The sequence below is a fragment of the Chiloscyllium punctatum genome, chromosome 44, assembly GCF_047496795.1.
Source record: "Chiloscyllium punctatum isolate Juve2018m chromosome 44, sChiPun1.3, whole genome shotgun sequence".
NCBI classification, from domain to species: Eukaryota; Metazoa; Chordata; class Chondrichthyes; order Orectolobiformes; family Hemiscylliidae; genus Chiloscyllium; species Chiloscyllium punctatum.
In genome coordinates this window covers 43,677,631-43,699,449 of record NC_092782.1, presented here as the reverse complement: position 1 = coordinate 43,699,449, position 21,819 = coordinate 43,677,631, and the positions used below count along the sequence as shown (strand labels likewise).

Genomic DNA, 21,819 nt, shown 5'->3' with positions numbered 1-21,819 from the left:
CTAACTAGCTAACCCTTGCCAATGAGTCAATGTCCTAGCCAGATCAACAAATTGAGTTCAATGCCACAAGCTTCAAAATTAGCTAAAAGACTCTTTTGAAAGACTTCATTGAACATCTTCTGGAAGTCCATATAAATAAGATCCACAGGCATTCCTCAACCAAGTTGATCTGGCATGGCCTATCCTTTGCAAATCCATGCTGGTTCTCTCTGATTAGGTGAAAATGTTCAAAGTGTTCAGTCAAACTAACCTCAGTAACATATTCTGGTAATTGCCAAACAAATTTTAGGGTAATTGGTAATAATTTCCTGGTTTCCCTCATTCACCTTCTTCAATAACAGAGTGACTGCAAAGTTTTCCACTCTAAAGAAATGGTTGCTGAATCACGGACAGTCAAGAGACTATAGTTTTGAATCCTGAAATGTTCTCATCCATTTTCTGGTCCAAGAGATTTGTCACTCTCGAGTGCCATTACTTTCATCATTGTGCTATTTTGCTTCTTTTAACTTTGGTTCAATATTAGTTGCCTTACAATGCTAACCATTCTGTCCATGCTGATAAACTGTTGCAAAGTAACCTATAACAAGTTCACTATTTCCTTACTTTAACTGACAATATCAGGCTTATCAGTTTGCAATAATTCACAGTGCTCGAGATCATCCTTTTCTTCCTGAAACAATTGAAAGATTTCTGTATGTCGATTTTGATATTCCTTCGCAAGCTTCTTTCCAGATTGCCTTTTAATAGCTCATATGATTTGTTTGTCACCTTTTGCAGTCTTTGTATCTCTCCCACTTTCCAAGATCTGTACTACGTTTTATGTGCTTATTAAGAAATAGAGATCTTACCCTGGAGAGGTACAAATTAGTTCTGTGAGACATTAAATTCTTTTCAGAACATTTTCATCTGATGTTTTATCATTTTATCCAAACAGATCTGCCCAGTTTTGCGTAGTCTCATTTTTATGTTAGTTTTTTCCATGATTCTTTTTTAAAACATTATGTTGATCTCAATCATATTATGATTGTGAGATAAACGTTCATGTATTCATGTATTTACATGCTGTTAACTAAATCTGTTTCATGAACATCTTAATGACAGCTGTCCCCTTACTGACTCCAGGACATACTGCTGCAGATCCTCACTGGCTCTCATTGACCATCACTGAACCCTCTCATTAGATAACTACTAAATCCCACTGACCTCTCTCACTAACCGTACTTGCACCATCTACCCTTCTGTACTGGATTTCATTGATTGTGCTCATTGACTGTTGTCCAACATCAGCTGGGATCATATCAAGTTACAAGCTGACATGGCAGATCACATTTTATTTTTTGGACTTGACAAGGTGATGATTCACTGGAACACTAGCATGCAATGCTGTAGACTGGCCTTTCACAACTAAATAGAAATTTATTACACAAACGAAATGGAGATAAAAGAGAATGAAACAAATTATTTGCATATAATTTGAGTTAAAAGATTTCAAAGCACATGATACACTACAATTCCATTAATCCCATCACTAACCTTTTGTCAGATACCAGAAGGAGAATTTCCTCTCTATCATATACAGGGTTTGACTAAGCTGTGGCTTCAATTCCCAGTCTTGAGAATCTTATCAATAACCAAGCTTAGACTTTCTCAGCTTTAAATACCTTCCTTGAAGTTTCAACCAAACACTTCTGGACTGGAACATTAAAACTAATACTATACAGAGGCAACCAGTTTCTTAATAGTTCTAAGCCATCTCCTTTCATCAGGGGCAGCTGTTTTACAAATCCAGCTTCAGCCCAGACTTCTACAAAGCTGCCAAACTGAACCCCAAAGCTTTAATCCAGGCTCTAGATGTTTCCCCTAATCAAAAGAAAAGTCAATTTCTGACTTTCTAAACTGAAAGCCTATTGTCAAACAATTTACTTTGCTCATAAAAATTCTCCCAATGAAAAGGAAACTACATATCAGAAAGTTTCCCTCTCTCTCATAGTTATTAAACAAAATTACTGTAGTTTACAACTTACACATTAATCATTAAATACTTTCAGACACACAGACCAAACCCACGTACCACTAGCTCAAATACAACCTGTAAAATAAATGATATGAAAATATATATAAATCACTGGCCTTTTTCATTGACGCTACATGCAGACCACTGATTTTCCTGGCCCATCTCGTTGATCAATGTCACCATCAGCTCTGCTATCACAAATATCTCCAATTGTAGTCTGCAGGCTATACTTTAGTTTCTCAGCTATGTTAAAGAAGCAGCAAGCTCTTCTTAATCCACCTTAATGCAAGAATGATCAGCAACAGGTTGAATTCTCTCCCTCTGATATTAACTCCTTCCTTACCTGTGGACTTATGAATTTCAGTTAAACTGTGGGGGTGGGTTCAGAGATAAACACTGCATGTACCTTCAAATGTCTTCAATGTGTGCTGTTAGCAGTCATTACCTAGTTGCCATGGAGATATTAAGAAGTTATGCTGAATACCAGTTGAGTTTTGGCAATGAAGAGATTTTAAAGCAAATGAAGTGCTGGGGTGTCATGCTACACCTTCATTTTGTCCCTGTTTCCATGGAAACATAAAATGCTCTCTCTATTCTTTCTTCGCAATGTACCTGAATCCAGTCCCAAAGGGCATTGATGACTGTGTTTAAAATATTGAATTTTTAAATTGCAGCAAATATTTATGAAGCATAACGATGGTCACTTTGTCAGCAATAGTCCATAGATAGTTAATCACAGGCGCTTTGAATTGGGTTGGGATGGGGGAAGAGAGTTCCAGACAGGGCAACTCCCTTGTTCTGCTTGAACTGAGCATGAAGCTGTTTAGTCTGAAGGGATACTACTTGCATCCAACAGACCGCTCCATCAAGACTATACTGGAATGCTGGTTTAGATTAGATTGCCCAAGGCCTTGATTTCATCAACCTCTGTTAACTGTACAAATCAACCCATTGACTGGTGCTATTTTATGCTGAACTGAAACATGATTTCATGGTTTGGCTGCATGTTGACTTGACCTGAATACAAACTGGCACAAATGCAAACATACAAAATAGGAGCAGAAATAAACCATTAGGCCTGCTCTAACCATTCAATAAGACCTTGGCTGATCAGTTTGTGTTGCAAATTCCATTTTGCCATCTATCCCTAATGAATGACGTTTTTAAAAAAGGTGTGACTTTCTGCAAGAATCTTTGAGGTGGCATCTTAGCAAAAGTGTTCTCAAAATTCAAGTATTGTACATCTCCAGGCTCCCCTTTATCCACAAATGTTGCTCTTTCAAGGAATTGATAAAACACAATGTCAGTTTGACAAAACTATGCTGATTCTACATTGAGTTTTTTGAAATGCGCATTGATATTATTCTTAATGACAAATTCTAGACATCTTTCCAACAACAAATGTCAAGCTAGCTGGCTTATAGTTTTCTGCCTCCCTCGCTGCTTGAGTAAATGGATAGATTCGTGATGTTCCACTTCAATGGAACCTTTCCTAAATCATGGGAATTTTGGAAAATTAACACCAATATTTCCACCCCTCACTAGCAACCTCTTTTAAGACCTTTAAATGAAGTTTATCTGGATCTGGAGACTTAAAAGCCCACAGCTTCATCAGTTTGCTTTTTCCCACTTATCTCATGATTGTAATGTTGCTAAGTTTCCTTCTCTCCCCCACCTCCTGATTTACAGCTACTGCTAGAATGTTTTCTGGGTCCTCTGCAGTGAAGTTGCAAGCAAAATATTTGTTCATTTCATCCACTATTTCCTAAATCTCACTTTCTACAGGACCAACATGTACTTCATTGATTCTTTTGCCTGTTACACACTTTCAAAAATAATCCTGTAGGTTTTTCTCTCCAATTTCTTCCTCTTTATTAACATTTCAGTCATTCTCTCTCATACTTTATATTCTGACCAATCATCTGACTGATCACTCATCCTTACGCAGTTCCTCTTTTTTATCCTTAAGCTTGATGCTTTGCTTAATGAACCACTGATAGTCGGCCCTCATAGAATCATAAACACAAAGGTTGGTCAGGTGGTAAACACTGAGGCCGAGTGTCCTGGGCTACAAGAAAATATAAATGGGATGGTCGAAAGGACAGATAAGTGGAAAATGGAATTTAAACCTGAAAAGTATCGGGTGACATACTTTGGATGGAGTAATCTGACAAGGAAGTATTCGATGAATGACATAACACTAGGAAATTCTGTGGAAAAGTGGGAATTTGGAGGGTTTGTTCATAGATCTCTGAAGTAGAAAGATATCTTAGAGGAGTGGTGAAAAGGGCATATGAGACACTTGCTTTTCTCAACTGAGACAAAGATTTACACTAGCAGGGAAGTCATGTTGGAGTTGTGTAGAAGTTTAGTGAGACCACAGCGAGTGTACTGTGTGCAGTTCTTGTTGACACATTACAGGAAGCTTGTGATTGCCCTGGAGTGGAGCAGAGGAGATCTGCCAGGATGCTGCCTGGGATGGAAAATTTAAGTTATGAGAAAAGGTTGGATAGGCTTGGGTTGTTTTCATTGGAGCAGAGAAGATTGAGGGGTGTTCCAATTGAGGCGTACAACAGTTAGGGGGTCTGTGAGGAAAAACACTTTTACTCAGAGGGCGGTGACAGTCTGGAAAGCACTGTCTGGGAGGGTACTAGAGGTGAATTGCCCACAACCTTTAAAAAGTACCTGGATGGGCACTTGGCAGCTCATAACATTCAAGACTATGGGCCAAGTACTGGTAAATGGGATTAGATTGAAGATCAGACTCAATGGGCCAAAGGACCTCTTCTGCACTGTATGATTCTAGTTACTGACATAGCAACAAGTGGAAACAGAATATCCTTCTTTACCCTGTCAAAATTCTTCATAATTTTGAACACCTCAGTGAGGTCACCTCTTCATCTTCTCTACTCCAAGGAGAAGAAGCCCAATCTTTCTAATCTTTCCTTGTATCTAAAATTCCTCATTCCTGGTAATATTCTAATAAATCTCCTTTATACTCATTTCAGGGTCTTAACATCCTTCCTCAGACAAGGTGCCCAGAACTGAACACAATACTCCAAATCTTGTAGTGTGTAGCATCACTTCCTTGCTTTTATAGTCTTTGCCTCTATTTATAAACTTAATGATTCTGTAAGCCTTTCTTAACAAATGCTTCAATTTGCCTGGCCACCTTCAGAGAATCATGCACATAAACCCAAGCTTCCTCTGCTCCTGTTCTCCCCTCAAGTTGTGCCATTGAGTATCGTCTCTCCATGTTTCTTCTAACAAACTGCATTAGCTCACAATTCTCTGCATTGAAATTCATCTGCAAGGTGTCTGCTCATTTGACCAATTTGTCAATGCCCCTCTGAAGTTGCTCAGCATCATCCTCACAATTCACTATTCTCCCTATCTTCGCATCATCTGCAAATTTGATGATTTTTCACTCAACACCAATCTCCAAATTATTTATATGAAAAAAACATAAGCAGCAAAGATCTCAACACAAATTTCTGGGGAAATCCACTTGCAATTCATCTCCAATCTGAGGATTGCCCATCTATGCCTGTCCTCCATTTCCTATCCTTTAGCCAACTTCTAATCCATACTGCTAAGGATAAATCAAACCCAAACCTTTCTAATTTGCCAACAAACCTGCCATGTGAATCCTCCACTACACTACGTGATGTAGGTGGACTTACTGTTAAGAAAATAGCTCAGGATGTTGACCCAGTGACAGTGAATGAACAATGGTACATTTCTAAATCAGAGTGGCATGTAGCTTGGAGGGGTACTTGTGGGATATGGTGTTTGCCAGGTAATTACTTCTCTTGTTCTTCAAAGTGGGAGAGTTAAAGATTTGGAAGCTGTTGCTGACAGAGTACTGGTGGTGAAAGATCAGTACCAATGCCAATTTAGTCAATTTGAACACTCCCTATTGAGAAAATGATAATCTCTTAATCTTCTAATTAGAAAGGGGAGACTTTACTCTGTGTTTGGCTTGATCAGCATCATCCAGATAATCAGTGATCAGAGTTTTAGAAATATAAAGATGTCACACGGAAATAGAGAAATCCAATTACATTTTTAGACAATATTGTTGAAACAAACTGCAGATCTTTGTGCTTATTGCACAAGAGAGCACCATGCAATTCATATTGAGTTTTGCAGCTTTCACAAGGCACTGTGGAGTATAGCTACAATGACAGAAATCCAGACCACAAAAGCAATTACAAATGAGGTCAAAGACCAGGAGCATCACAAGATCAGAACAGAGGAGTATTTTAGAAGCCTAAGCCAATAATGTCCAACAGCAGGAGTTTAGTGATTGGAAGAGAGGCCATTGACTATGAGGTCCTTGATTGGGGCTGTCAACTTGGGGTCAATCAGAGAGCCTGGGCTGACAGATAAAAACAGGAGATTCAGAGAGTCTCCTCATTCTAGGGACTGGCTCAGAGCTGGCTGGTCAGAATTCCTACACTGTGCAGATGTAATGAAAGGGTGACTTGGCATTGGGATACCAGCCTCTGAGCAGTTATTTGAAGGAGAAAGTCAGAGTACCATTCAAAGTACAGAAAATGGGAGATCCATTTTTAAGAGTGACGGTCAGAAAGATTTATACAATGTGCCAACATCAGAAATCATCTGGAAAGCCTTTCATGGAATAGGACTCATCTTATAAAGCTGAAAATAGTACTACTCTTTCACTGAAATCATGATCAGGATGATTACTGTTTATTAAAGCTGCAGAGAGCTGGATTGGTTAATTGAAGCCAGTGTGGAAACTGGAATAGTTTATTAAGGTTGTGATTGGTAGGCTTCATCCAGGGAAGTTCAAAAAAGGCATGAAGCTTTGAATTTACTCTCTGAAAGTTGGAATCCTCCATTTTGAGCATAGATGCACAGGCAAATCATCCAACAGAGCAGTATACAGCATTATCATTGTTATACTGATTAAAAACTTTAAAATTAGAAAACTAAGGAAGAAATTAGGAAGTCAAGGCACCAGAAATAATGTCGCAAATGCAACCCAGAATTGTGCGGTTCTGAGGAAGGGACTCTGGACCCGAAATGTTAACTCTCCACAGATGCTGCCAGAACTGCTGAGCTTTTCTAGCAATTTCTTTTTTTGTTACAGAATTGGACAGTATGAGCAAAATAATTCTGAAGGTGGTCAAAGGCTTTCATATTAGATGCATATCAGAAATTGAATAACTTAACATACTTCTATATGCAATTGGGAATATAGTCAATATCATTATAGCTCACAAAGGTTCAAAAGAAGCAACATATACTCTCAAAGAAGTACTAAAGCTTTTTTCAATTACTTTACCCTCAGAACAAAGCAATATTTTCAAAAATCAAGATTAAATCCAAAAGTTAGCATCCAGTGGAATCCATAGATAATTTTGTTAATTACCCCTAAAGATTGGTGGAAAATATGACTTTGGATGTTTAACATCAGAATTTATAAGAGACAGAATTATATTTGGAATTGCCCATGAGTCTTTGTCAGATTTATTACTGTTTAAAGATGATTTGACTCCAGAGAAAGCCTACAAATGGTGACTGAAGCCCAAGCCTGAAAGCAACACAGATCAACCCTGAGGAGAAGAAAGCAACCTGTCACAGGAGATCAACTGAACCCACTTAGTTCTTAAGATACAAAAGCCTTACGGAGACATGTGAGAAACTTTACAGCAAGTTGAAGCAATACCATATACTACCAGTCATCGTCAGTGCTGCAGAGCAAGCAAATCTCTCAGGCACAAGCACTGTTCAGCTTTTTAAGAAATATTTATCTGTAAAACAACAGGTTGTGTCAAAGTCAAGTAGTGAGAAGGTAAATAGCTATTCGTGCATTTATTCATGAGGTAGAACAGGCTACAATAGAAAAGTAGCTAAAAGTTTTACTGGAGGAAATAGGGGTCCACACTTACCTCTTTGGCAAGAAAATATTCATGCGAACGTGTACCTTACTAATGTCATGCTCCATACAGGAACAAGTGTCATTATGTTCTCGGGTAAAGTAACATGGTTGATGAAACACTGTCTATAGCTGTCAGCAGTGCATCTACGTGGTCCAGAGGATATAGCACTTAAGATTAAAGGTATGCTACAAGAGGCACTCCAACATAATCAAAAACTTATATGTGCTTCACAATCAAGAACTTTCAGCCTTGAGCAAGAACCCATGCCCTGATTTCATTCTTCACCAAATGGTTGAAGGAGTCAGACTATAAAGTCAATAAACAACTGGTCCAGGAATAATTAGTTACAGAACAACAGTCAAGGGACATTTAATGAAAGAACAGACTGAAGATCCAGTCAAAGGACAACCAATAGAAGGTTTCCTAAGATTCCCAAAACTCATTACCGAACCTAAACAGAAGACAGAATCCTCTGAGATTAGTTATATTACTGTAAGAAATTTGTTTGATGCTATTGATAAGAAATGATAGTCAGTGAGCCAGAAGATTAGCTCCACCCAATTTGACAATGCAGAGGCAATAGCAATATGACAATGAATGTGTCACAGTTTGCTGGCATTGTGTGGAAGGATGGCCAGACTGAAGGTCCAGTGGGTTTCCAATGAACACATTTTGAGTGCCAACAGAATGTCACAATGGTCAATGACTTATCAGTGTAAAATGGGGTGCCACTGTGGCTCAGTGGTTAGCACTGCTGTCTCACAGCGCCAGGAAACCAGGTTCGATTCCAGCCTCAGGCGACTGTGTGGAGTTTGCACATACTCCCCATGTCTGTGGGGGTTTCCTCTGGCTGCTCCGATTTCTTCCCACAGTCCAAAGATGTGAAGGTTACGTGAATTGGCCATGCTAAACTGCCCATAGAGTTCAGGGTTTGTAGGTTAGGTGTATAAGTCGGGGGTAAATGTAGGGTAATGGGTCTGGGAGGGTTACTCTTCAAAGGGTCGGTGTGGACTTGGGCCAAATGGCCTGTTTCCACACAATAAGGATTCTATGATTGTTCCAGCTTCACTTCAGAAAACTTTTCTGGAGAGGATACACCAGATGCAGGGTCAGAGTTCAGTTAACTGTGTGGTGGCCTGGGTACTCCAATAACATCGAAGATCTCATAACCCATTGCAAAACCTGTAACTGTGGTGAAATGTTTTCCAACAACTGTAAGACTCAGCAAGTTTGGGAGAAAACGCAAATAATCAGATAGCCACTTGTTAATTGCTGAATCTTTAACTGAGGTTGCAGTTCTAGGTTAAAGGGGCAGATTTGAAATAAAGATGGGGAGGAATTACTTCTCTCAGAGGGTCATGAATCTGTGGAACTCAGTACCTCCAAGTGCAGTGAATACAGGGACACTGAATAAATGATTGATTGACAGATAAAATCAGATAGATCAGGTAGATTGAATTTAATTAATATCATAGGAAAGGGTTCTGGAGAATGAGCAGGAAAATAGTTGATGCCAAGGTGTGATCACTCAGAATTGTATTAAATGGCAGAGGAGGTGCGAGGGGTTGAAGTCTTCTTACATCCCTATAACTCAGTTAAAAATCACACAACACCAGGTTATAGTCCAACAGGTTTAATTGGAAGCACACTAGCTTTCGGAGCATCGCTCCTTCATCAGGTAATAGTGGAGGGCTCAATCCTAACACAGAATTTATAGCAAAAATTTACAATGTTATGTAACTGAAATTATACATTGCAAAATTGATTGTCTGTTAAGCCTTTCATCTGTTAGAACACCGTGATAGTTTCACTTCTTTCATGTGTAAATCACAAAACCTTTTTTTAAAAAGTTGCATTCTCGGGTTAGCTGTTAACAATAGTGATAGCTAGATAATATGTTGGAGGTATTGGCCCCCTGTGTTCTCTGTCTATGACCTGATGTTTAGATTGATTCTAATCTAAAAAGTGAGATAACGGAGTTTTACATGAATGCATGCAGTTTTTGAGCAAAGTTCAATGTAACTGCAAATACAAATTCACCCCACAAAATATATGTGTGTATGTGGGTCTTTGTCTGTATGTGTGTGTCTGGGTTTGGGGTTGTGAGTGTGAGAAAGTGTATGCGTGTGTGCAGTGAGTGTAGAGTATCTTAAGTCTGTGAGAGGATGCATGTGAGAGTGTGGGAGTGTATGTGTCTGTAAGGGCGTGTGTGGGTGTCTGTGTGCGCATCTGTGTATGTATGTATGTATGTATGTATGTATGTATGTATGTATGTGTGTGTGTGTGTGTGTGTGTGTGTGTGTGTGTGTGTGTGTGTGTGTGTGTGTGGTGCAATGGTGGTCACCTGTAATGTGACATGAACCCAAGGTCCCGGTTGAGGCCCTCCCTAGCAGTACCGAACCTAGCTATCAGCCTCTGCTCGGCCACTTTTAACAGACAATCAATTTTTTAATGTATAATTTCAGTTACATCACACTGTAAACTTTTGTTATAAACTCTGTGTGTTAGGATTGAGCCCTCCACTGTCACCTGATGAAGGAGCGTCGCTCCGAAAGCTAGTGTGCTTCCAATTAAACCTGTTGGGCTATAACCTGGTGTTGTGTGATTTTTAACTTTGTACACCCCAGTCCAAATCATGACTCCTATAACTCAGTGTGCAACACTGTTTGACAAACAAATGGTAATGGCAGATTTAAGTCAGATACTGAGGTGATTCAGAAGAGCAAATTCCAAAAGAGAATTTCATTTCTGCATCCTCCCAGGAAGAATCTTCAGGTCTAGTGACAGAGATTATGCCAAGCAATCAGAAATTCTCAAATAGTACAATTGAAGAAGTGCGCATGTTGGTGTCAGCAATACTACATTCAAAGAAGATGAATGAAAGCATCCAACAGGTTGAAGTAAAGGGTCAGTATGCTGGAGCACAGATTTATTGGCAACTTAACAGTGAAATTCTGTTCCTATAGATTGAAGATATAGTGCATACAACTTTATGGAAGTGATTACTGAGGAGGGATAAGCAATGTTCAAAGATTTAACATGGGCAGGAATAAATTTCCTGTGTAAAGGTCTATTTTATTTAGACAATTAACTAAGATTTGCTGCAAGGGCTGTGTATCTTTGACCTTCATTTTTTTCTTTACCCATAATGCTCATGTCTTAATCTCTCTGTGTCTGGATGTGCATGGGATGTTTTAAAAGGGGTAGAGTTTAGGTTACAGAATTAAGTTAGTAATTTATGTTCCTTTCTTGCTTTTGGTTCAAATCTGATTATATACAATAAATACTTTTTTTTTCTTCATGAAAAATCTGGTATGCATATTCTTTTAACTTGAATTAGACAGTTTGATAAAATTGAACAACTTGGTGGCTTAAGCAAATGTTTGCATATCTGATGATTCTGGGAATAAGGGGCTTGATTTCCAGTGGGTTGTGACACTTGGTCTACAGATCCAGGGTTTCTGCAGTAAAAAAAATTCCATGTTTCAATAAAACTGTCCTCCACAAGGAAATACATAAGATAACAGATCCTTCCGTTTAAAGGGACTCTCTGTTTCTGGACCAGAATCAAAGTCAACAGTCTTCAATCCAGAGACCTACACATTTTCCAATCCTATACAGAGTGTATTCTGAGTCATCCAGTCTACATCTAACCTGGGCCTTATGTACACGGAGATGTGTATGAGAGAGATGTAATAAGGCAATGCTGATAGAGAATGTGGCAGCAAATCCACCTTACTGTGAGCAACTGTACAGGGAACTCCTGCAACTTGACGAGCAGTGGCATGGATTGCTCACGTAACACACCCTTTCTTTATTGCGTACAATCTCAGGGCCCTGAGTTTAAAGATTTGTTAATGCACAAAAATCGTGCTCAATCGTCCTTTTACACAAAGACTCTCTGGAGGTCCGTACAATCAATGAAGAGGAAATGATTCAGATGCAGTGTGTAGCTACGGTTTTCCAGCAGGGGAAGTCTGGCTCCTCCTTCAGTACCAGTCACAAACCCTAACGTGGTAATGTTCCCTGCTCCCTGCCACAATCTCCTATCCCACAATGCCACCATTCACTGTTCCATCTCTCACCATGATTACTAAAAAGCTGCAAAGACTCACTGAGCATTGCCTCATTGTATTTCTAAGATCATGGTTTTTAGGATAAGGAGTAGCTGATTTAAAACAGAGATGAGGGGCAATTACTTCTCTCAAAGGGGCATGAAGCTGTAGAACTCACTAAGACAGAATGCAGTGGATTCTGGGACACTGAATAAATGTAAGGAGCAGATAGATCTACTTTGAATGGGTGATAAGTTGAAAGGGTTATGGAGATCAGGCAGAACGTGGAGTTGAGGCTGAGACAAGATCACCCAGTATTAAATGGTGGAGCATGCTTGAGGGGTTGAGCTGTCTACTCCTGCTTCCAGTTCTTACGTTCTGCTTATTTTTTTCTTCTGTAAGGTGACTGAAGTTGCACAGGGGAAATCCACAGCCATTCACTGTACAGCTCCATTCCATACATTATAAAATGAATAGGTGAGCTGTTTTTGGTAATATTCACTGAAGGTAAAATTTGGCCCAGAGCACCAGAGAAACTCTTGGCTCTCTCTCCAAAAACTGGCACCTTGGGATTGTTAACATTCACCTGAGCTGTTAAAACAGCCCAAGCTTTACCCTTTTCACCCATTAACAGAGATAGCACTCAACTTTACAGAATATGCTTCACTGAGGCAGAATGCCAAACATACAAAAACTCGCCCAAACATCAATCCAAAGCAAGAAGAGGTTGGAATCTGTCGGGAGGCTGGCTGGAAAGTCAACTGACGTGCAAGCTTTTGGACCACACCAAAATATGAAGACAACAGCAATGCGGTATGGTGAACAGGGCAATGCTTTCATTTAAATGGTGTATTCTGCCAAGAGAACATAAGGCAAAGGTAGTTTAGAGAGGTGTTCAAAGATCGATAGAATCAGTTCCCACGAGCAGAGGGCTGAAGAACCAGAGCACTAACAGAAGGTAATGGCAAAAAACAACAGTATGAGAAAACCTGATATACGTGACTGGCTCTGGTCTGAAATACACAATCTGAGAGTGTGGTAGAGGCAGATTTAATCATGGCTTTCAGAAAGGAATTTAGTAAACACTTAAATAGAAAAATGTTATGGCAAATCAGAGAGCGGCACTACATGACATAAACACACGGGCAGAATGTGCCAGAACCATTCTGTGATTCTATTTGATAAATCAGAGAATCGGGATGACAAAGACACATTTTGATGTGGAAGAGATTTGGTCGTTTGTTGTCAATATTGTGTTGTACATGCATGTACAAAGAGAATATTTAATGTACACCTGATGAGGAAAAGAACCAACATCATCTCATGCTGAGGTCCCTCAAGGGTCATGAGCCAGACATATGACAGGAGTGTGACTGGAAACAGCACAGTCAACTTAGGCTTGTGCTGGGGAAATTTACTCCGAAGCACTGAGCCAGTCCAAGAGATCAGGTGACCCAGAAGTCTTGCTTACCTTCGGCTCTCAGTTACAGAGAAACATCAGCAGACACCAACAGTTCTATCAATGAAGTTCCCCACACTCATGGATCAGGAGGACAGCGATGAACCCCAGTAAATCGACACGGCACTTTGTGGGAATCACTGTCCACAACGAAGGGACCGAACCTGCTTGAAATAAACAGGATGTGCCCTCTTCCTCAACTCAGAGTGTCCACATATTGTGCTCTGTTCCAGCTGCAGCTCTAGCATAAGAGAGGGAGAAAGAAAGAATGCTATTCCTGACCCTCACTGTGTCCACTTAATGGCTCCAGCTCATAAAATGACCCAGCACGGGAGGGAAAACCAGTCAGGATGTGACACCAATCAGTGAGGGAGGAAACACCTTGCTAAGGCATGCACTGCTTCCCAATCTCAGCAACACAGGATGGAGACATGAAAAGACACAGGAAGCTGGTGGGGACCCAGAGGAGAAGACCTAGCAGCTGCAGACTCTGAGATAACAAGGCATTGTTTACTAGTTCCTCAGACTCAAAGCATTACAGGACACTGCACTTTGCATGCAAAGAAACCAGCTCACAGGCAACATGGATCAAATCCCTTGGTGAGCTGAGAGCAGTCAGGGTTCCTCAGCGATGGGATTTAAAACTTTCAATGCCAATACTCGAGGAAAAACGCACAGGCTCTTCTTTGGAAATCTGGCAGACAGAAAAAAACTCTGATTGGGAAGTGGCTGCAGGAAGAGGCTGAGTAAAGAACAGAGTAGGATAAGAAACTAATATCACCGTTCAAACTGATTTTCACTCAATTCCTGAACGAACGCTTTCTCATTCCTGGGTGACAACTGAACTTCCAAAAGACAAACATGTCCACAAGCAAGTGAGTAGTCGATCAAATCTTCAACTCGAACCTGTGAAACTATGTTCAGACTGGACTGGTCTACACTGCCCTGTTCAGACTGCACTGTGCGGAACTACATTGCACTGTTCAGACAGGAGACCCCTGATCTACACTGTCCTGTTCAGACTGCATTGTGGGGATCTACACTGCACTGTTCAGACTGTAGGCCCCTGGTCTGCACTGCCATGTTCAGACTGCAGTCCCCTGATCCACAATGCCGTGTTCAGACTGCAGACCCCTGACCAACAATGCTCTGATCAGACTGGAGTCCCCTGATCTACACTGCCCTGTTCAGACTGCAATCCCCTGATCTACACTGCCCTGATCAGACTGCAGTCCCCTGATCTACACTGCCCTGATCAGACTGCAGTCCCCTGATCTACACTGCCCTGTTCAGACTGGAGTCCCCTGATCGACACTGCCCTGTTCAGACTGGAGTCCCCTGATCTACAGTGCCCTGTTCAGACTGCAGTCCCCTGATCTACACTGCCCTGTTCAGACTGCAGTCCCCTGATCTACACAGCCCTGTTCAGACTGTAGTTCCCTGATCTACACAGCCGTGTTCAGACTGTAATTCCCTGGTCTACACAGCCCTGTTCAGACTGCAGACCTCTGATCAGAATTCAGCCCCTTGATCTGAGTTCAGACCCCTGATCTGTACTGCCCTATTCAGACTACAGTTCAGACTGCAGTCCCCTGATCTACACTGCCCTGTTCAGACTGCAGTCCCCTGATCTACACTGCCCTGTTCTGACTGCAGACCCCTGATCTGTACTGCCCTGATCAGACTGCAGTCCCCTGATCTGTACTGAAAATGTGTTGCTGGAAAATCGCAGCAGGTCAGGCAGCATCCAAGCAACAGGAGAATCGTGTTCCTGAAGAAGGGCTGATGCCCGAAACCTTGATTCTCCTGTTCTTGGATGCTGCCTGACCTGCTGAGCTTTTCCAGCAACACATTTTTAGCTCTGATCTCCAGCATCTGCAGTCCTCACTTTCTCCCTGATCCGTCCTGCCCTGTTCAGACTGCGGTCCCCTGATCTACACTGCCCTGATCAAACTGCAGTCCCCTGATCTCCACTGCCCCGTTCAGACTGCAGTCCCCTGATCTACACTGCCCCGTTCAGACTGCAGTCCCCTGATCTACACTGCCCTGATCAGACTGCAGTCCCCTGGTCTACACTGCCCCGTTCAGACTGCAGTCCCCTGATCTACACTGCCCTGATCAGACTGCAGTCCCCTGGTCTACACTGCCCCGTTCAGACTGCAGTCCCCTGATCTACACTGCCCCTTTCAGTATGCAGTCCCCTGATCTACACTGCCCTTTTCAGACTGCAGTCCCCGATCGACACTGACCCTTTCAGACTGCAGTCGTCTGATCTACACTGCCCTGTTCAGACTGCAGTCCCCTGATCTACAGTGCCCTGTTCTGACTGCAGACCCCTGATCTGTACTGCCCTGATCAGACTGCAGTCCCCTGATCTGTACTGAAAATGTGTTGCTGGAAAATCGCAGCAGGTCAGGCAGCATCCAAGCAACAGGAGAATCGCGTTCCTGAAGAAGGGCTGATGCCCGAAACCTCGATTCTCCTGTTCTTGGATGCTGCCTGACTTGCTGAGCTTTTCCAGCAACACATTTTCAGCTCTGATCTCCAGCATCTGCAGTCCTCACTTTCTCCCTGAACTGTACTGTCCTGATCAGACTGCAGTCCCCTGATCTACACTGCCCTGTTCAGACTGCAGTCCCCTGATCTCCACTGCCCCTTTCAGACTGCAATCCCCTGATCTGTACTGCCCTGTTCAGACTGTAGACCACTGATCTAACTGCCTTGTTCAGACTGCAGACCCCCGGTCTACACAGCCCTATTCAGACTGCAGTCCCCTAATCTGTACTGCCCTGTTCAGACTGCAGACCCCTGATCTGTATTTCCCTGATCACACTGCAGTCCACTGAACTGTACTGCCCTGATGTGAATGCAGACCGCTGATCTGTACTGCCCTATTCAGACTGCAGTTCAGACTGCAGTCCCCTGATCTACACTGCCCTGTTCAGACTGCAGTCCCCTGATCTACACTGCCCTGTTCAGACTGCAGTCCCCTGATCTACACTGCCCTGTTCAGACTGCAGTCCCCTGATCTACACTGCCCTATTCTACACTGCCCTGTTCAGACTGCAGTGCCCTGATTGACACTGCCCTTTTCAGACTGCATTCCCCTGGTTGACACTGCCCTGTTCAGACTGCAGTCCCCGATCTACACTGCCCTCTTCAGATTGCAGTCCCGTGATCTACACTGCTGCGTTCAAACTGCAGTGCACTGATCTACAATGCCTTGTTCAGACTGCAGTGCCCTGATGGAAACTGCCCAGATCAGTCTGCAGTCCCCTGATCTACACTGCCCTGTTCAGACTGCAATCCCCTGATCTACACAGCCCTGTTCAGACTGCAGCCCGCGTATCTGTTCTGCCCTGTTCAGACTGCAGTGCCCTGATGTACACTGCCCTATTCAGACTGCAGTCCCTTGTTCTACACTGCCCTATTCAGACTGCAGTCCCTTGTTCTACACTGCCCTGTTCAGACTGCAGACCCATGATCTACACTGCCCTGTTCAGACTGCAGTCCCCTGATCTACACTGCCCGGTTCAGACTGCAGTCCCCTGATCTACACTGCCCTGTACTGACTGCAGACCCCTGATCTGTACTGAAAATGTGTTGCTGGAAAATCGCAGCAGGTCAGGCAGCATCCAAGCAACAAGAGAATCGCGTTCCTGAAGAAGGGCTGATGCCCGAAACCTCGATTCTCCTGTTCTTGGATGCTGCCTGACCTGCTGAGCTTTTCCAGCAACACATTTTCAGCTCTGATCTCCAGCATCTGCAGTCCTCACTTTCTCCCTGAACTATACTGCCCCGTTCAGACTGCAGTCCCCTGATCTACACTGCCCTGATCAGACTGCAGTCCCCTGATCTACACTGCCCTGATCAGACTGCAGTCCCCTGATCTACACTGCCCTGTTCAGACTGCAGTCCCCGATCGACACTGACCCATTCAGACTGCAGTCCTCTGATCTACACTGCCCTGATCAGACTGCAGTGCCCTGGTCTACACTGCCCTGTTCAGACTGCAGTCCCCTGATCTACACTGCCCTGTTCCAACTGCAGTACCCTGATCTACACTGCCCGGATCACACTGCAGTCCCCTGGTCGACAGTGCCCTGCCCAGACTGCAGTCCCCTGATTGACACTGCCCTGTTCAGACTGCAGTCCACTGATCTACACTGCCCTGTTCAGACTGCAGTCCCCTGGTCTACACTGCCGTGTTCAGACTGCAGTCCCCAGATCTACAATGCCCTGTTCAGACTGCAGTCCCCTGATCTACAATGCCCTGTTCAGACTGCAGTCCCCAGATCTACAATGCCCTGTTCAGACTGCAGTCCCCTGATCTACACTGCCCTGTTCAGACTACATTCCCCTGATCTACACTGTCCTGTTCAGACTGCATTCCCCTGGTCTACACTGCCCTGTTCTGACTGCAGACCCCTGATCTACACAGCCCTATTCAGACTGCAGTCCCCTAATCTGTACTGCCCTGTTCAGACTGCAGACCCCTGATCTGTATTTCCCTGATCACACTGCAGTCCACTGAACTGTACTGCCCTGATGTGAATGCAGACCGCTGATCTGTACTGCCCTATTCAGACTGCAGTTCAGACTGCAGTCCCCTGATCTACACTGCCCTGTTCAGACTGCAGTCCCCTGATCTACACTGCCCTGTTCTACACTGCCCTGTTCAGACTGCAGTGCCCTGATTGACACTGCCCTTTTCAGACTGCATTCCCCTGGTTGACACTGCCCTGTTCAGACTGCAGACCCCGGGTCTACACTGCCCTGTCCAGACTGCAGTCCCCGATCTACACTGCCCTCTTCAGATTGCAGTCCCGTGATCTACACTGCTGCGTTCAAACTGCAGTGCACTGATCTACAATGCCTTGTTCAGACTGCAGTGCCCTGATGGAAACTGCCCAGATCAGTCTGCAGTCCCCTGATCTACACTGCCCTGTTCAGACTGCAATCCCCTGATCTACACAGCCCTGTTCAGACTGCAGCCCGCGTATCTGTTCTGCCCTGTTCAGACTGCAGTCCCCTGATGTACACTGCCCTATTCAGACTGCAGTCCCTTGATCTACTCTGCGCTGTTCAGACTGCAGACCCATGATCTACACTGCCCGGTTCAGACTGCAGTCCCCTGATCTACACTGCCCGGTTCAGACTGCAGTCCCCTGATCTACAGTGCCCCTTTCAGACTGCAGTCCCCTGATCTACACTGCCTCTTTCAGACTGCAGACCCCTGATATACACTGCCCCGTTCAGACTGCAGACCCCTGATATACACTGCCCCGTTCAGACTGCAGATCCCTGATCGACACTGCCCTGATCAGACTGCAGACCCCTGATCTACACTGCCCCTTTCAGACTGCATTCCCCTGATCTACACAGCCCTATTCAGACTGCAATCCCCTGATCTACACTGCCCTATTCAGACTGCAGACCCCTGATCTACACTGCCCCTTTCAGACTGCATTCCCCTGATCTACACAGCCCTATTCAGACTGCAATCCCCTGATCTGTACTTCCCTGATCAGACTGCAGTCCACTGATCTACACTGCCCTGTTCAGACTGCAATCCCCTGATCTGTACTTCCCTGATCAGACTGCAGTCCACTGATCTACACTGCCCTGTTCAAACTGCAGTCCCCTGATCTACCCTGCCCCTTTCAGACTGCATTCCCCTGATCTACAATGCCCTGTTCAGACTGCAGTCCCCTGATCTACGCTGTCATGTTCAGCCAGCAGTGTCCTGATCTACAATGCCCTGTTCAGACTGCAGTCCCCTGATCTACACTGCTCTGTTCAGACTGCAGTCCCCTGATCTACACTGCCCTGTTCAGACTGCAGTCCCCGATCTACACTACCCCTTTCAGACTGCATTCCCCTGATCTACACTGCCCTGTTCAGACTGCACTCCCCTGATCAACACAGCCCTGTTCAGACTGCACTCCCCTGATGTACACTACCCCTTTCAGACTGCATTCCCCTGATCAACACAGCCTTGTTCAGACTGCAGTCCCCTGATCTACACAGCCCTGTTCAGATTGCACTCCCCTGATCTACACTGCCCTGTTCAGATTGCAATCCCCTGATCTACACAGCCCTGTTCAGACTGCACTCCCCTGATCTACACTGCCCTGTTCAGACTGCAGTCCCCGATCTACATAGGCCTGTTCAGACTGCACTCCCCTGATCAACACAGCCCTGTTAAGACTGCAGACCTCTGATCAGAATTCAGCCCCTTGATCTCAGTGCAGACCCCTGATCTGTACTGCCCTGTTCAAACTGCAGTTCAGACTGCAGTCCCCTGATCTACACTGCCCAGTTCAGACTGCAGTCCCCTGATCTACGCTGCCCTGTTCAGACTGCAGTCCCCAGATCTACAATGCCCTGTTCAGACTGCAGTGCCCTGATTGACACTGCCCTGTCCAGACTGCAGTCCCCGATCTACACTGCCCTCTTCAGATTGCAGTCCCGTGATCTACACTGCTGCGTTCAGACTGCAGTGTACTGATCTACGCTGCCCTGTTCAGACTGCAGAGCCCTGATGGAAACTGCCCAGATCAGTCTGCAGTCCCCTGGTCTACACTGCCCTGTTAAGACTGCAATCCCCTGATCTACACTGCCCTGTTCCGACTGCAGCCCGCTGATCTGTCCTGCCCTGTTCAGACTGCAATCCCCTGATCTACACTGCTCTGTTCAGACTGCATTCCCCTGCTCTACACTGCCCTGTCCAGACTGCAGTCCCCTGATCTACACTGCCCCCGTTCAGACTGCAGTCCCCTGATCTACACTGCCCTGTTCAGACTGCAGTCCCCTGATCGACATTGACCCATTCAGACTGCAGACCCCTGATCTACACTGCCCTGTTCCGACTGCAGCCCGCTGATCTACCCTGCCCTGTTCAGACTGCAATCCCCTGATCTACACTGCCCTGTTCAGACTGCAGTCCCCTGATCTACGCTGTCATGTTCAGCCAGCAGTGTCCTGATCTACAATGCCCTGTTCAGACTGCAGTCCCCTGATCTACACTGCTCTGTTCAGACTGCAGTCCCCTGATCTACACTGCCCTGTTCAGACTGCAGTCCCCGATCTACACTACCCCTTTCAGACTGCATTCCCCTGATCTACACTGCCCTGTTCAGACTGCACTCCCCTGATCAACACAGCCCTGTTCAGACTGCACTCCCCTGATGTACACTACCCCTTTCAGACTGCATTCCCCTGATCAACACAGCCTTGTTCAGACTGCAGTCCCCTGATCTACACAGCCCTGTTCAGATTGCACTCCCCTGATCTACACTGCCCTGTTCAGACTGCAATCCCCTGATCTACACAGCCCTGTTCAGACTGCACTCCCCTGATCTACACTGCCCTGTTCAGACTGCAGTCCCCGATCTACATAGGCCTGTTCAGACTGCACTCCCCTGATCAACACAGCCCTGTTAAGACTGCAGACCTCTGATCAGAATTCAGCCCCTTGATCTCAGTGCAGACCCCTGATCTGTACTGCCCTGTTCAAACTGCAGTTCAGACTGCAGTCCCCTGATCTACACTGCCCAGTTCAGACTGCAGTCCCCTGATCTACGCTGCCCTGTTCAGACTGCAGTCCCCTGATCTACAATGCCCTGTTCAGACTGCAGTGCCCTGATTGACACTGCCCTGTCCAGACTGCAGTCCCCGATCTACACTGCCCTCTTCAGATTGCAGTCCCGTGATCTACACTGCTGCGTTCAGACTGCAGTCCCCTGATCTACGCTGCCCTGTTCAGACTGCAGTCCCCAGATCTACAATGTCTTGTTCAGACTGCAGAGCCCTGATGGAAACTGCCCAGATCAGTCTGCAGTCCCCTGATCTACACTGCCCTGTTAAGACTGCAATCCCCTGATCTACACTGCCCTGTTCCGACTGCAGCCCGCTGATCTGTCCTGCCCTGTTCAGACTGCAATCCCCTGATCTACACTGCCCTGTCCAGACTGCAGTCCCCTGATCTACACTGCCCCCGTTCAGACTGCAGTCCCCTGATCTACACTGCCCTGTTCAGACTGCAGTCCCCTGATCGACATTGACCCATTCAGACTGCAGACCCCTGATCTACACTGCCTCATTCAGACTGCAGTCCTCTGGTCAACACTGCCCTGTTCAGACTGCAGTGCCGTGATCTACACTGTCCCTTTCAGACCTCAGTCCCCTGGTCTACACTGCCCTGTTCAGACCTCTGTCCTCTGATCTACACTGCCCTAACAGACTGCAGACCCCTGATCTACACTGCCCTGCTCAGACTGCAGTCCCCTGATCTACACTGCCCCTTTCAGACTGCATTTCCCCGATCTACACAGCCTTGTTCAGACAGCAGACCCCTGATCTACACACTGGGTTAGT

The 21,819-nt window shown here is 44.8% G+C and overlaps 1 protein-coding gene across 1 annotated transcript in view; it reads right to left on the bottom strand.

The window, feature by feature from the left end:
* shank3a (SH3 and multiple ankyrin repeat domains 3a) overlaps window positions 1–13,685 on the bottom strand; it is a 973,942-nt gene extending 960,257 nt beyond the window's left edge. The window contains exon 1 of the mRNA XM_072562789.1: window positions 13,453–13,685. The gene's annotated coding sequence lies outside the window, so the exon portion shown is untranslated. The remainder of the gene's footprint in view (window positions 1–13,452) is intronic.
* Between the last annotated feature and the right edge of the window lie 8,134 nt (window positions 13,686–21,819).